This window comes from Alligator mississippiensis, chromosome 15, assembly GCF_030867095.1.
Source record: "Alligator mississippiensis isolate rAllMis1 chromosome 15, rAllMis1, whole genome shotgun sequence".
In the NCBI taxonomy this organism is placed as follows: Eukaryota; Metazoa; Chordata; order Crocodylia; family Alligatoridae; genus Alligator; species Alligator mississippiensis.
Window position 1 is genome coordinate 37,356,478 of NC_081838.1, and position 16,975 is coordinate 37,373,452.

At 43.6% G+C, this 16,975-nt stretch overlaps 1 pseudogene; it reads left to right on the plus strand.

Annotated features, from left to right (window-relative positions):
* Window positions 1-266: 266 nt before the first annotated feature.
* Window positions 267-6,282, plus strand: LOC132245746 (leucine-rich repeat transmembrane neuronal protein 4-like; annotated as a pseudogene).
* Window positions 6,283-16,975: the final 10,693 nt, after the last annotated feature.

Below are 16,975 nucleotides of genomic sequence, written 5' to 3' on the forward strand. Positions count from 1 at the left end.
GTCTATAATTCGCAGAAGAAATAGATGGTGGTTTAGGCATGCAGCTTGCTAAATATGCAAGGATGAGGTGTTTTATTTGGTCTGTTATAGTAATTGCAGGAAAATCCATGGAATAAATGTTTAATAATCTGGGAAGAAAAATGAAGTACGGGAGGGAGGAAGCAATACTGTGTCTTTAATTTTTGTTTCTGAAAGTGGAGCGTGAATAGCAATGGCAGGATCACTTGTTTGTGCCTTTAATGTGTGATCCGTTCTCTCCAGTGGAGGGCACTCAGTGCATCACAAACTAAAGGTTAACACCCACGCACTCCAGAGCATCCTCGCTCTCTGGAAAGCCTGCTGAATTCGACAAGAGCTGCCTCTTAGCACAGCTACAAAACACTTCCAACCCGACCGGCTACATGGATAAACCTGTACAGCATAGCTCTTAAACAGCACAAGAGACCTGCTGGCTTCAAGAGTTGGAGGATGGATTGCTGCACCTGAGAACAGCAAAGGGCAGCAGAATAAGGGGTGCTAGGTATGGGGAAGATTTTATTTTTATTCCTCCCAGAGAAGTTGGTTTACCTGCTGTGCTATATCTCTTAAATGCAGATTGCCAATTAATGGTGATGGTTCTCTGATGATTTATTAAGCTCTGAGCACCATTGTGTATCCCCCCCACCCCACCCCTGCCGTACCCTCCCCATCCCTGGTCCTGTCCTCCCCACCCCTTCTACTCCTTTCCCCTGTCCCTTCCTTTCCTCATCCACCAAATTCTTTCTTGTCCTCTCTAGGAAACTTTGTGTGGGTTACTGGCATGCCAGTTGGATGGCGGTGATGTGAGTGGCAGCTGTGCTGTGGCATGAAGGTTGCGATGGTTTAAAGAAAGGAGCCCTGTGTGAAAAAAGAAAAAAAAAAAAAAAAGAGAAAGAGAGAGGGAGAAGAAAAAAGGGGATACACTTGTGGATGACAAAAGGATGGGTAAGTGAACTTTTGTTGCTGCCTCCTTAGCACAGGTGCAGGTGTACAGTACATTTTTTCAGCTGTATTATTAGCTGATGGAGAGCGGGGACCAGTCTGAACAGCAGCGGTACAGTCCTTTTCCGGGCGTTTTTGCTATTATATTTTTTGATTGCATATCCCTACCACTGCACAAGCACACACACCTGCCCGCCCCCCCCCCTTCCCCGCAGTTGTTTTATATGTAATTAATATGTAAATGCATGCATGGAGCTGACAACCACAGTGAGTCCATTCATGATCCAACTTGCCCATACACCTCTAAATAGGTGTCTGTATCCGTCTGAGGTGCGCACATACGAGATTTCCTTTGGGATTGTGTGCACGTTAGATAAACCTGTACTGAGATTATGCAGGTTGTCAGGAAGGATTGTGAACAGTTTGCAGCATGTGGGAAGTAGGCAAGAGGGGGGTGATTTTGTGGGTTTTGGGAAGGCTGACTTGATTTGTCAATAAATATCCCTAGTAGAGCTGGTGGATCTCCAGCAGTCATTTGTCTTATTTTTTTCAAGTGTGACAGTTTTAATTTCCATCCCCCCCAACTCTGCAACAGCTGGAACTTATTTCTCGCTTGCTGCTGCTGGTGGACAGGCAAGAGTGAAAGATCAGGATTTAAATTAGAGACCTAACCATTGAAGTGAAAGAGAGAGACACATAAGGGCTTTTTAGATTAAGAATGATTTCATTTACTGGCTCTTGGTTTAAAATTGGAATTAATAACTGCAGCACAGGGTGTGTGACAAATAATAAAATGACTATTTACAGAGAAGATAACAGGCCTTTGAAGAGTGCTGCTGATGGAAGAATGCAGCCAAATGTTGGGTGGGAATACAGCTCTGGACTGAGCCAGGGGGGTCCCAAAATTATGATTTGCTCTGAGAAAGTGTGTGTGCGTGTGTGTGTGTGTGTGTGTGTGTGTGTGTGTAGGTTGAAATTTCTGAAATTCTTGCCACAATTATTCAGAGACTGTGCAAAATCTGACTGCTCTCCCAAAGCAGCATAGACAATGCAGAAGTATCAGCCTGACATCTGAAATGCAAAGCATTCAAATCAGCGGCAGTGAGGAACAGCAAGGGGGGTCCAGATGAAAATATGACTCTTGAAATGTAACGCTTTTTGCTGATCTTAATGCAACTGCAAAGGTGCTGAAGGGCTTCTTTGGAGTGTGCAAGCTCATTCAGGGTGTTTGCACTCTTGGGACAAGGCTCTGCCAGCAGGCTGTGCACACAGGATGCGTGCATGAGATTTGACAGCTGGAACTCAAGGGCAGGAAGCCCGGGAAAAAAAGGGGAGAAGGGCTGCTACTGCGGGCAGAGGAGCCACCAGCTACCAAGTACCCAGAATTGCCTTTACTGAAGGAGCAGGGGTTGTGCAAATGGGTTCCCCTCCCACTCTTAAGATCCCCTGGTGCAGGGAGTCCCTGGAGGGAATGAGGGACAGGGGTTGCTAGAGGAGGTTTTCTGGGAGAGCTGCAGAAAGCAGCTGTGTGAGAGCTCCAGCAGACAGCTCAATAACGTACAGGTGAGAGGGGTGCTCCAGGTGTTAACCACGGGACAGCTGCCTTGGGAACTGTCTGGGGAGCTGTGTGAGTGATTGCAGGTGCCCAGGAAAAACTGGACAAGGCAAGAAACCCTGGTCTCCAGAGCAGCCACCCTCCTGACAGGCCCCACCATCTTCTGTCCAGATGACGGCATCGCCACCCCTCTTGTGAGGCAGAGCGAGCACCGCTCCCCGGGGCTCCACTGCAGCTGCTGCACAGCGGGCTATTTTGCTGCAGGCAGAGGGATTTTGTGGAGACCTGGCTGACTCAGCATATATACGTACCTGTTATAAGTTGCCCAAGTGGTAAAGTTGATAACATAATTGCTTTTGTTAGATGATGAGTATCATAATTGAGCTTATCGAAAACAGCTCAATAATGAGCTATCATTACTAGCTCAATAGCTCACACAAGTTAATAGCTATTGAGCTTGCACAAATAATATAGCTCTAATGGCTCAAAAATGAACAATAGTTTGTTATTTATGGGATGTCGAATTTGTCAGTCTCTCAGTTATTATTTGTCAATCTCTGAGTTGTTATTGTAAATAAAAAATTATTGTAAATAGTTACTTGGTGTGTGGTCTGGTGGGGGGAGCACCACAGGAGAGCACTCCAGTGTGTGGTGCTCCCAGCCTGTAGACAGAGTGGGAGTAGACCGAGACCTATTGGCACCCCAGGATCCCAAAAACTTGGACATGGCTGCGGGTAGTGCTGCCACCAGGGTCACACAACATTGGTATAAAAGTGTGTGTGCATACATATACACACATACTCATACTTCTATATAGGTGTATGTGTGTGTACATGTGTATATATACACACATACATGTAGGTATGCACATGCAGTACATCAAAATAACACACATACAAAATAATAGATATTTGAATATCAGTAGATGTGTTTACATCCATATAATGCGACCTTGAAAATTAAGTTGTGAAATATGTATATTAATGAAGGCATCCTCATGATATCGGGGTCCCCTACGTCTGCTACATAATATAGATAATATACATGTATGCTTTATGATAGTATGTGTGTTTACAATGCATGCTTTTTTTTTCCACATGAAAAAGATCCCTCAATGCTGGTTAGTAAGACTTTCATCTACTCTTTCATTTTGCAATAAAGGCATGTTTTAAATGTAGGTCAAACTGTATTATGTCAGCTGCTCACTGTAGCTCCTTTTTATACTCATTTTGGAAGGGGGAGGGGTGCAGGCTGGAAAAGATTTACAAGCAGCTGGGCTTATTAAGAAATATTTTACTTCTTGTTGAACTACCAAAGCAGGGGCTGAGTTTCCTATCGAACCGTGCGGTGAGTTCAGAACGGTGACTTGACAGATACATTCATTGTTAAAACCTCAGCATCCAGTGATAAGGATATATCCGCTACACGGTGTGCGTATGTACATGAGATCAAGGGAAGAGCAGACAGGCTCTCGGCCCATCTTTGGGATCATAAATCACACACAAGTAATTGAATAACCACAGTGGTGGTGGTGGTGGTGTGGGGGAAGGGGGAGGCAGGCTAGGAAGTGAAATGATAACAGGCATTTACATAGCAAACAATGCAGGAAGGGACAAACAGGTTGTCTCCAAATCCACTGGACCTCCAATGCCTCAGTAGAAGCCCCGCTGACATAAGTAATCTCCTGGTGATTTATTTTAATAGTTTTACAATGCACGTTTGTCGTCTTTTTAATATTGCAGGTTTCTGTTTAATGAAGCAGCTGAGAGGCATGAGTGTGATGTTTGTGCTACTTCCTATGGTGCTGTCTGGTACGCTCACTGCGGCTCAGCGCACTTGCCCCAAGAACTGCAGATGTGATGGTGTACTGTGAATCTCACGCATTCAGAGATATCCCTCGGAATATTTCTGGAGGATCTCAAGGCTTATCGCTGTGCTACAACAGCATCCAGAAGCTTAAATCAAATCAGTTTTGGGGCCTGAATCAGCTCATCTGCCTTTATCTTGACCATAATGACATCAGCTCCATGGCTGAGGATGCATTTCAGGGGATCCAAAGGCTGAGGGAACTAATTTTAAGCTCCAACAAAATTACTCATCTGCACAACAGAACATTTCACCTGGTCCCCAATCTCTGCAACCTGGACCTTTCTTACAACAAGCTGCAGATGTTATGGTCGGAGCAGTTTAAGGGCCTTCTCAAACACTTGTTCTTGCACTTGCGGTCCAACTCGCTGAAAACGGGACCAGTCTGAGTTTTTCAAGATTGCCGGAACATTGATTTTCTGGATTTGGGCTACAACCGTGTGCGGAGTCTGTCCCGCAATGCTTTTGCTGGCCTCTAGAGCACAACCAGTTTTCTAAGATCAGCTTGGCCCACTTTCCACACCTCTTCAACCTTCGATCCATTTATTTGCAGTGGAATAGGATCTGGTCTGTTAGACCAGGGTTACGTGGACTTGGAGCTCCTTGCACGACTTGGATTTATTGGGGAATGACAAGATGGGAATAGAGCCTGGGATGTTCTGATGCCTGCCCAACCTGCACAAGCTGAACCTGGATGCCAACAAACTCACCAGCGTCTCTCAGGAGACCATCGATACATGGCTTTCACTAATACAGATCTCTCTGTCTGGAAATCTGTGGGAATGTACTCAAACCATTTGCCCTCTCTTTACTTGGCTTAAGAATTTCAAGGGGAATAAAGCAGTATGATATGTGCGGGCCCTAAGCACATGCATGGGGAGAAGGTGAATGATGCTGTGGAAACATATAATATCTGCACTGAAATCCAGGTGGTGGTACTGAAAGTTCATACCAGGCACCTAAAATGCCCCAGAGGCCACTTTTTATTCCCAAACCTACCCTTTCTAAACTGGAAAGTAATCGGCCAACCTCCATTATGCCAAGTCCTTCTCCGGACCTGCCGGCACCTGGAGTGGAATGGGAGTACGAGCGTGTTTCCTTTCACAAAATCGTTGCTGGGTGCGTGGCCCTCTTTCTTTCAGTGGCTATGATTTTGCTGGTTATCTACATGTCGTGGAAGTGCTACCCAGCCAGCGTGAAACAACTCCAGCAGCACTCTCTTATGAAGAGGCGCAGAAAAACGGCCACAGAGTCTGAAAGGCAAATGAACTCCCCTTTGCAGGAGTATTATGTGGACTACAAGCCAACCATGGGTGTATCCGTTAATGGATCTGGACCCTGCGCGTACACTGTCTGTGGCTCCAGGGAATGTAAGGTATGAACCCCGATCCTCCTAAAACCATTTCAGCAGCTGGGAAGGAGAGGTAAATGTTTGAAGCTTTTGTGGCGATTATAATCGCTAGAAAGTTTAATGAGCCTTTGTGCTTTTGGGAGTGCTCAGTGGGAAAGGTTATTTAATTAAATGACAACTGTCAGGGAAGTGACGGTGGTTATTTTCAACAGTGCAGACTTGAAAGAGGTTCATCCGAGGATGAGATTAAGTTGGAATAAATAGCCATGTTAAACACATCTAGAGCCTGAATTTCCTCTTGCCGGGACCCGTTTTACACCAGTTGCTTTATGGGCAGTGCCAGATTATGACATGCTGAGGCCCTAAACTATGTCCGTCTTTAGAGGCTGCATACAATGAAAATAATCCAATGTATGTATACTTTTGTCACATAAGGACAAAAATGTCCACATTTAGAGAGTCATTTTCCCATATCTCCTTTATCTCCTTTATTTACCAACTGCCTATTATAAAACTTGACATTGAGTCAGTTTTCTTTTTCTTATTTAGAGGCCCCTCGTATTGTGAGGCCCTAAAGTGCAGCTTATTTAGTTTAACCCTAAATCCGGGACTGTTTATGGGAGTCAATGATTATGTGCGCTGGTGTAACTGGGAGGTGATTAAGGCACCTGCTGTTCTAGGCAACACGGAGTAGAATGCTTGGGTGGGGGGAAATCTGTATAGTAGGGTCAGTATTACATCTGGCGGCTTCTCCAACCTATTTGACAGGGGTTAAAAAAGATGATGCTGTTTCTCTTTTCCATATTCCGTCTGCAGTTCAGGAATATAATTGAGCACAATGAGACTTAAGCACTGGCTTAACTCACTTGAGTGCTCTGCTGAATCAGGATGGATGGGAGCTCTTGTTTATGGACTTGCCTGAACTTGGGTCCTAAAGTAGGGCAGAAGTCAAAAGTAACATTTGCAAATGCCTGGTTTGGTGTGTTTTGCTGTAAAGTTTCAGTTGAGAGACCAAGAGATGGCAGAAGGGGATGTAGCTCAAAGTTGCACCCTTTCACATGAGGTGTCGTTTTGGCTCTATAAGTGTAAGTAAAAAACTGGCAGTCATTGGGGAGCATGTGTGTGTGTGGAGCATATACGCATGTGTATATGTTGAGCTGTAATTTTGTAATCATTAGGACATTAATAAATAAGAAAGGGTTGTACTTTAGATCCCCACGGCCCATTTATACATGGTAAATAAATGGATTTGTGTTATGCCATTTCAACAAAGACTTCTTTGGGCAACTGACTTTCTGCTTATGTGACATTGTGCATGTGCTGCTGTGGTGTTAAAGCCAGGTTAGACTTGGCTTTTCTTATCACTGTAAGCATCCTAATGGGAAACATGAACGGCCTGTTGTGGCTCCTTCCCATCCTGGGAATTCTCAATGACTTCCGCAGGTTGGGTTTAAACCAGGTTAGGGCTTGGACAGTGTCTTTGACGTTCAGATATGCTAAAATGTAAGGTCAAGATTGGTTAAGTGTAACAACTGATTTTGAGTGACCAACTGGAGATCCTTTCCCAGGACCTGATCTTTTGAGCACTTTTCTGAAGATCAGGACCCTTTAAGATACATGAATTTGGGCACCCAAAAGCACCAGTCACTTTTGGAACATGTTTGCTCTGATAAAAAGTAGAAGTGTGTGCTTTGTGTTTAACTTGCTTAAAGCAATATCCCTGCTGAAATCAAGGGACCTTGCATATCCTCGCCATTGCCACCAGAAGTAGTGTGAATTAAGGTATGGTATTGCTGTCAGCAGTGGTACAGAAAAAAAAAACAACTCAGTGGGATTACTCTGGGTTTCCCTTGGTATCAGTGCGACCCCCAAGACCTCCTTCTCTTGTCACTCCTGGGTTTGGTTTGGTTTTTAAATCCAGTGTAGCTCCATTAGCTTCAGTGAGATTCCCTTTGATTTACGCCAGCACAACTCAGAGGAGAATCGCATCTCTAAAGAATGAATCAAAATCCAATATCTGAGTGGCATGACCACTAAGAGACACAGGAGATGCTATAAGTCTGAAGTTATTTAAGGTTTGAAAATATCTCTAATTGGTGTGTGATCATGGCAATTGAATAAAAAGGTGTGTGTTTTACCACAGGGTAGTAAACAAGGGGGTTTATATTGCATACTTTCTCCAGACCTATAGTGATCTTAATCTGAGATTAACAATAATGAGACTTCAGGCCATGGTGATGCTGCTGTAAAGGTCATCTGCTGGGAAGACAAAGTCTGAGCATCTGTTTATGACTGATTGCCTTGCAAAGAAAGATCATTCAAGTAAGGTTTTAAGACCATTTGTACACGTGCAAGATGGCCTTTAACAGTAAATGTTCAAGTCTTTCTTGTGGATTTAGAAAGCTGGGGTAGCTGAAGATTAGTGTGCTCACAAATGATACAAGTTCAGATGCAAGTAGCAAAGAGCACAATAAAGGAAATGTAATATAATTTAATCAGAAATTGGCATTTAAATGGACTCTGATGCAATCTTAAGAAGGACAGGGCAATCCATAGTATTAGCTAAATTACTAGTTGCAAGTCAGCACAGTTCCATGACCTGCATTAGTATGTCTGTGTACCTGAGCTGAGATCTGGCCCTGTAATTCCTACAAATTACATGTGCACCTCCATCCTTGGAAAGGTCTTTGAAAAAATGATGAAGAATCATATTTGTGGGAGCCCAGCGGAAAAATCAATTCAGCAGGAAAAGCAGCATGGATTTGTAGCAGGTAGATGATACCTGACCAATCTGGTTTCGTTTTATGACAGGGTCACAAAATGCTTAGACACAGGAGTAGAGGTGGATGTCGTTTTCTCGGATTTTAGCAAGGGCTTCCATATGGTGTCTCATCCCATTCTCATAAATAAATTTAAGAGACTGTGACACAGATGTTTACACGGTCTGGCGGGTGGCAAATTAGCTTAGCTGTTGCACCCAGAGAGTGGTGTAGATGGGTCGCTATCGACCTAGAAGGATGTGGGCAGTGGAGTCCCGCAGAGTTCGGTCCTTGGACCTGTAGTCTTCAATGTCTTCATCAGTGACTTGGATGTGGGTGTGAAGTGTACTCTGTCCAAGTTTGTGGACAATACTAAATTGTGGGGTGAAGGGCACACTCTGGAGGGTAGGGAACGATTGCAGGCAGACCTGGACAGGTTGGACAAGTGGGCAGTACACAATAGGATGCAGTACAACAAGGACCAATGCAGAGTGCTGCACCTAGGGTGCAAGTATATCCAGCAGATGCACAATGAATAGATCCAAGGAGGTGATACTTCCCCTCTATGCAGCATTGGTCAGACCACAATAGGAGCACTGCATCCAGTTTTGGGCACTGCACTTTAAGAAGGATGTTGATAGACTTGTGGGTCCAGAGGAGGCTGCTTGTATGGTTAGGGGCTTACAGGAAAAGCCCTATGAGGAGAGACTCATGAGGGACCTCGACCTCTTCAGCCTCTGCAAGAGAAAGCTGGGAGGTGATCATGTGGCCGCCTACAAATTGATTAGGGGGACACAGCAAGGGATCAGAGATGCTCTGTTCTCCAGGGTGCCTCTTGGGGTAACAAGGAGCAATGGTCACAAACTGACAGAGCAGATTTAGGCTGGACATCAGGAAAAGCTTCTTCACGGTAAGGGTGGCCAAAATTTGGAATGGGCTTCCAAGGGAGGTGGTGCTCTCCCCTGTCCTGGGGGTCTTTAAGACAAGGCTGGATAGGCATCTGTCTGGGGGCATCTGACCCAGTGCTCTTTCCTGCCCGGGCAGGGGGTCGAACTTGATTCTTTGAGGTCCCGTCCGACCCCAGCATCTAGGGCTCTATGAATTTCATCGGTGCATTGGAGAAGTGCAGATGTATGCATCTGTCCTGTAGTCTTAACTTTGGACAAGCACTTGGATAGAATTCACCAGATTAGACTCCTCAGGGGGATTCTCCTCTCTCCCACCGCTCTGAACCTAGAGTAACTTTGCCGACATCAGTGCAGCTATTCTAGATTTGTACTAGGGGAAGAGTCTTGTTTTTTTCTTTCAACAGTTGAAGGGACCGACCGACTTCACATGGTCGCCACGGGTCACACATTTGCAGGCACATACAGTCAAGTTAATTTTATTTACTCAAACAGTCGCCTTCTCAGATCTCTCCATAAAACTCCCATCTTCCCGGTGTCTACCAAAGGCATGAGCATGGCTGCCAGCTGGTGTTCTGTCACCTTTACTTTTCATGCTGAGGATTATTTCCCCTATTTCCCTCTGTTTGCTAGCGTGTTGTCTGCCAGTTGATATTTGATGGGTAATTTCTTGGGGGAAGGACCTGCCTTTCCATGACTGCTTGTACAGCACCTAGCACAGTGCGGCATTGATGTCTCCAGCCCCTACTGTAATGCAAGTACTAAATAATAAATATTTGCTTCAGTGTGTCTGTTCATGTGAATAAAGTTAAGCCTGTGTATAAATATCTGCTGGATTGAGACCACAGGTTGTCTATGCACCTCCTGGAAAGTTGACCCTGTATTTCCATGATGATTTAGTATACCTTGGCTATTAGTAGAGAAGACTAGAAAAGACATTAAAGCACTTGATCATTGAAGACTCATGTAACATCCATAAGCCCCTACTATCTTCAGCTTGGATTTAACATTTTTTCATCCCTATAGCTACCAGGTTCAACTTGTAAAAGGACAGACATGCTCTGTACAGCACTTATCAATTGGAAAAGAATCTTCCTCGGTATCTTCAGCAAAAGAAAGTTTCATAACTGGGGAAAAGGGGAAGTGGAACATAACAGTATTAATAATTGATGCATTCAGACAGACATAGTCCGAGAGGACTCGTATTTGTGAGAGAGACACGTAACTCAGGGCCGTCTTTCAGCAGTCCCGACTGGCTCATTCATTGTTCCCATGCTCAGCTTTCACACACAAGAAAGATTTAGAGGCAAAGTAAGGTCAGGGTCGCAAATATATTTTTAAGGACACACTGAAGTGGCTCAAGTTTTTATTGATTCCACTTTGTCTTTTTATAAATCATTGCCTGTCTTCAAAAGTCCTTCCTATCTATTATTTTTTCAGAGGCAAAAGCGACCATCTCATGGTTTGAAAAATGTGCGGGCAGCAGGGAAGAAAGGATTATTTAACTCGCCTTTCCATTTATAACCAGTGGAAGGTTCCTGAATGTTTTATCAATGGAAATTAGAGATAGTTGATGATTCCTAAGGGCTGTGTAGGATGCCCCTGTTGTTTTCACAGTGTGGATTTTGTGGTTAAAAGGGCCTGGCAACATATTATACCTAACCCCCTCCCCCCCCGTTTTCTTCTGGCAAACAAGAATTGAAGCAGTGCATCTTAGATTCCAGCTCAGTACGGCACTCGATCATATAAGTAGCCCCAAATACTTCAGGGAGACCTGTCACCTACTTAAAGCAGTGTGCGCATTTAGCATTTAAAGAGCTTCAGTGAACCAGGGCATGACTTTGCAAATAAGAGAGCGACAGAAGCAAGTTATATGACTGCATTTACAAACTGGGCTTTCTGAATGACTCTCTTGAATGCAGGTATAAAGCCAAATTCAGCCTTGTTGTAAAAGGGTGTAAATCCACTGGCATCCGGTGGTGTCATAATCACTGCACCTGGTTCGTCATATTCTATTTAGTCTATTGGCAAGCCTTGCTAAATAACGGCATGCTTATGATTTTGGCTCTTGTTCTTCTATTAGCCAACTGCAGCTCCTTTAGTTTGGTCTTTGTCTTGCGTATGTGCTGGTATGCAACCTGCATTTTTCTCACTTATTTGGATGAGTGCTCAGACCGCACTTAAACGGCAATTCTTTTTATCAACCAAAGTATACTATCACTCATGTATACTGATCTGCACCATGCCTCTGTGTGTTGGGATGGGGTCCTGCTACAAAGATGCTTGCTTCCTTCAAGTGGAAGTTTGCTGGCTTACTGCATTTCAGGATCAAAGCTATAAAATAACAAGAATAACAGCACCTCCAACAAACTAAAAAGTGATCTTTTTTCCCTGTAAATTGAGAAGCTGAAGCAAAACCGTTCAAGATATCACTGACATGAACCTTAAGTTGCCACTTTTAAAGGTTCACTTTTTAATCTAACCACTTCTCAACATTTGGCAAATGAGGCTGCCTGTTCAGACAGGACAGCATCCCGTGCCTGATGTTCCCAAGTGTTTTCATTGGGATCAAAAATAAGGCAGTCATTACTTCCATTCATACATGCTAAAACAGTCGCATTATATTATGGTCATCCACCTTCTCCTTTCATCAGTAGGAGGAGATAAAGCACTGAAGGACTGTAATGTCAAAAAACCTGTTAAGAATCTATAGATCTGTTCCATGTAAGACTATTTTGGAAAGGAAGTGTCAGTATTAGTGCCATTTATTAATTAATTATTAAGCCCTGACAGCATGTATTGTTCTGTATAAGGTTCTTGTTAGGACACACTCTGGCCCAAAGATCTTGGAGTCGAATGTCCTAATTCCTCATGTGCCCTTGACTTCAGTGGAGCCACTGATGTGTACATGGTGAGGGCTTGTCTTTACAGGATCCTGGAGCACAGAGAAAACAGGAAATGGAGAAGAGGGAATAACTTGGAGGGTTTAAAAACAAATGATCCTGTTAATTTTGTTATGAATTTCCTTCCCTTAGCAAAGATGGCTGAGCAGAGAATAGTGCCTTGGTGAAATGGGACTGGAGGAGAGTGGCAAAGAAATGGGGGTGCTCGGAGGGAATGGGGTAAAGGAGGTGACCCTGCAGGCACGGTGCACTGGCAACCTTATTCCAGATGGGGTTGAAGATAACCTGATTTGCTAGATAATTAACATCTGCTGAAATTGTGAGAATAAGCACGATGCATTTCGGTGTCTTGTTCCTCTTTTACACTGTTGAGTCTCCCTGGTTTTCCTCTCCCCCCAGCTCTGCATAGGCTTCCCTTTTCTCCTTTGAATGCATCAAAGCCAAAGGTAAAAAGGATGAAGCTTCACTTGTAGCTCTGTATCTGCATACAGGAACCAACTAAGGAGAAAACGAACACAGCTGCTCATCAGTAAAACATTTCTGAAGAAAACGTGTTGATGAATGAGAGCCGGTTTGTGTGTATGCTTGTAGGCACCATGTCAGGTAGATGACCTGAAGGTTAGACCAATGAGAGGTTTGCCTGACAAAGGACAGAGTAAATCTTGGAGGGTCCTTAATTTTTGTTGCAGGTGTAGGCATTGTCGCTAAAGAGGCTATGGAAGTAGCTGTAGTAAAATGTATGCAAAGGCTTAGATTGCCTAGCACCCTTAGGAAAGGTCAGACTTTCAGCTTAGCTCCCATTTAAATATCGGCTCATGGCAAAATTGCATGTTGGGTATGAAAAATCCAGCTGCAGTTTGCTGAGCCATTTGGAAAATCTCACTGCACCTTTAGTTAGGTGCCTAAATGGGACCTGAGCTCTTTTGCAAATCCAGCCAAAGTTCCTGGGTGCGCCCAAGACCTTGTAAATTTAAGGCTCCTTGCCTTCAGTTCTACACCTTTTCTTTCTTATTGTATAAACAGGAAGTTCAATATGAAAAGTGTGGCCATGAAATGTTGGTGGGTTTAATGGTGGAGCAGAGCTTGTGACAGCATAAATGTGGGTGGTGATGCTGGAGTGACATGGCAGACTCCTGCGTCCCTCTTCCCCCCAGGAAAACACCCTGTTTCTAGAGACATCACCCAGCAAAGAGGCCCTTTTTTATTTGTGGTGCTCCTGGGAGCAGACCGTTACCATTACTGGCCATCCCTGAATTAAAAAAAAATTATGAGCATTAGGCTAAGTAGAAATTAGAAGCTGATTTTGAACACATCAGAACAGTTAGATCCTCTCAAGATACTATACCAAACTTGGACAAATGTAATTATACTAGTAGAGATTAAGGTGTATATCTTCTCTGCCACAGTCTCCCCATTTTATATGGTGTAATCTTAGACAAGTATAATGTATTCCAGTGTAGGAAGTAGAGTAGGCTATTCTGCCAAGAGTCATCTTTATCCCCATTGAACTGGGCCTACATTACGGGCTCTGCTGATGTAGCTACTGGGCGCATCCACACGAGATGTTTACTGTGCATTAGACTAATGAGCTGTGCAGTAAACATCACACTTTTACATGTGCGCCCCTGTTAAACTGGAGTAAATGAATTTACTCTGAAGCAGGTAAATACAAGTACTATCCTGCTGCGGCATTTTTTACTCCACAGCAATGCATGTGTAGATGCTGCCCTGGCTAGCAGGGGCATGAGGGTGCTCCACTGCCAGCTAGCCCTGCGCTGAAGCACCCTTGTGCCCCAGCCGGCCTGTCCACAGCCCATTGAGCTCTGCCAGCCAGGTCTGCTCCAACCTGGCTCAATGTGCTACAGTCCTGGGTGCGCGTTCGAATTGTGCACCTGCAACAATAAACTCTGCAGCATAAGCTCCAGCGTTTATTGCTTCACATTAATACGCACATGTAGATGCACCCAATTTGTTTGAAACAAATCACACCCTTAATACAAATAGTTACACTAATGCAAAATGTGGGTACATGGGGGCCTAGTGACAAACAAAAATCTTGGCCTTGCTGTTTAAAATTAGGCATCTAAATCCATATGTAGGCACAACAAGGGTTCAGGCCACCTGCAAAAGAAATAAAAGGCACATTGCATTCAATTAGTAGTGTAGATCCTCAGTACCTTGGAGTATCAGCGCAGTTTTTTGAGTGCCTTAAACTAGAGATACTTTATCAAACTTGAGCACACGCATCTCAACATACTGGTTGTGACTTACAGTTTCATAGTTTCTAGGGTCGGAAGGACCTGAACAGATCATCAAGTCCGACATGGTACCATATTATTTTTTTAAGCATTTGTGTTACACTAGTGTTAGAGGCCCTACTGGTAGAAGGGTCCCATGGTTGTATATGCTGGACAAACATATTGACAGACATTACCCTAAAGCATTCACCATCTATGGAAGTAAAACTGATTCAAATAGGTTTATCAAGCCCCATAAAAGCCTAGCAGGCCATTGGGTTGTTGTGACAAGGACCATTGGTTTCATCTGCTGAGGTCTATCCTCCAGAAATATTGTCCCACACCTTCCTTTTAAAATGAAGTAATCATTTCCAGGAAAGAGCCACTGTTTTCATTAGATCCAAATGCAAACTGCTGCGTTTGGTGCATAGGGATACAGAGCTTTCAGTTAGAAACGTGTGAACTTTGCTGTTCAGATGCCACTGAGCATTTGCAGTGCTTTCAGATCCCAGGAAAGAAAACAAGCTTTCCTTTTGTGTATGTATGTTTACTGAGCCAATATTGATAGATCCCAGTCTCTTTGGAAGCCAATGTCACGGTCAGTTTTCCCTGCGCATCATGCCATGGCTTTGTTTCCATATGCAGTGATATTATTCTCCTCTGCTCAGGTAGGCACTTAGGTACTTGTTATGCTTTCCTTGTGTTGGTTGCTAATCAGGTAGATGCAAGGTCTGCTTTGTTTGGTTTCAAAAGCATTGGCTTGGGACTATGCCATCATCATCTTTGCATCAAGCAACGGCATGAATACTGAAGAAAGAGCTTGCTTGCCACCTGTCTTCTTCCAATGAGTCAGTTCTGATTTTTCATTTCGACTTCTGGATCCTTTTGATGTTTTATCACCTGAAGCATTTATTTTTTTCCCTCTCCCTTTTTGGCCTCTCTTTCTGCTTACCTCTGAGCTTTGGCCGATTACTTTAAGGAAGATCCTTGAACCTGCCAGCTTTTTTTGTAGGAAGGATCCCATGAAAAGACTACTGCACTGTTGCTGCCTATTTTTTTTATTTTTTTTTTTTATTTTTTGGCTTTCATTTTATTTTAAGGCAGCTCGATATGATTTTTTTCCCTCTTATTTTACAAGGCTATAGGAAATCCTTTGCTCCAAAATTTAATATGTCCTGAAAAGATTTATTGGGATTTCTATTGCATTCTTGCTTTGGCTATGAATAATAGTCATTTCTAGTTATAATATTTGAAGTTGGGTCTAAAGGTCTCAGATCCGACTGAACCCTATTATGGCAAGATGCTATGTATGAGTACAGAGAGGCATTCTGTGCCCTAAACAGTCTGTAATCTCAATAGGTAGGACAACCAAGGGTGGGAAAAAGAAATAATTCATATAATTTAAAACCAGAAGCAACCATTCAGTCATCCAGATTAAATCGTGTGTCCTAGGTCATTACATTTTGCAGTTCTCTCTATGCTGAGCCATATGTGCATTATGTATATATGAAGACACACACAATCTAAAACACTTTTAACTATAGCATGTCTTCTAGTCTAGACAGACATCCAGTCTTGATTTGAAGGCATCAAGAGATGACGAATCCATGACTTTTATTGGCAGCATGCTCCTCACTAGTTTTAAATCCTTTGTCTTATTTCTATTTTAGATTTGTTCAGATCCAGCTTCTATTCATTTATTCTAATACGGTATGCCTCTGACAGATTAAAGAGTCCTTTTAGGGTTGTTTCCTTTTTAAGGTATTTTAAAAATGGAATTAAGATGTCCTTTAACTGCCTGTTCAATAAGGTGACTTTCAGGAGTTTCAGTATGGTGCCTTGGACGCATCTCGGCAAGGCAGCACCCTGCATGCAGCATTCACTCTTGACAACATGTCTGTATTCATAGATTCATAGATGCTAGGGTCGGAAGGGACCTCAATAGATCATCGAGTCCGACCCCCTGTGTAGGCAGGAAAGAGTGCTGGGTCTAGATGACCCCAGCTAGATGCTTATCTAACCTCCTCTTGAAGACCCCCAGGGTAGGGGAGAGCACCACCTCCCTTGGGAGTCCGTTCCAGACCTTGGCCACTCGAACTGTGAAGAAGTTCTTCCTAATGTCCAATCTAAATCTGCTCTCTGCTAGCTTGTGGCCATTATTTCTTGTAACCTCTGGGGGCGTCTTGGTGAATAAAACCTCACCAATTCCCTTCTGTGCCCCCGTGATGAACTTATAGGCAGCCACAAGGTCGCCTCTCAACCTTCTCATGCGGAGGTTTTATTAATTGGTTTACAGTTTATCTACGAGTACTTTGAGAATGATTTACAGGTCACTTCTCTTTTCACTAGCCCGGGCAGCTAGGGGCTTGAAATCAAACACAGATTATCTACTAATCTTGATTTTGCTTCTTTTTTTTTCCATATGAGGAGTGAGCAAAC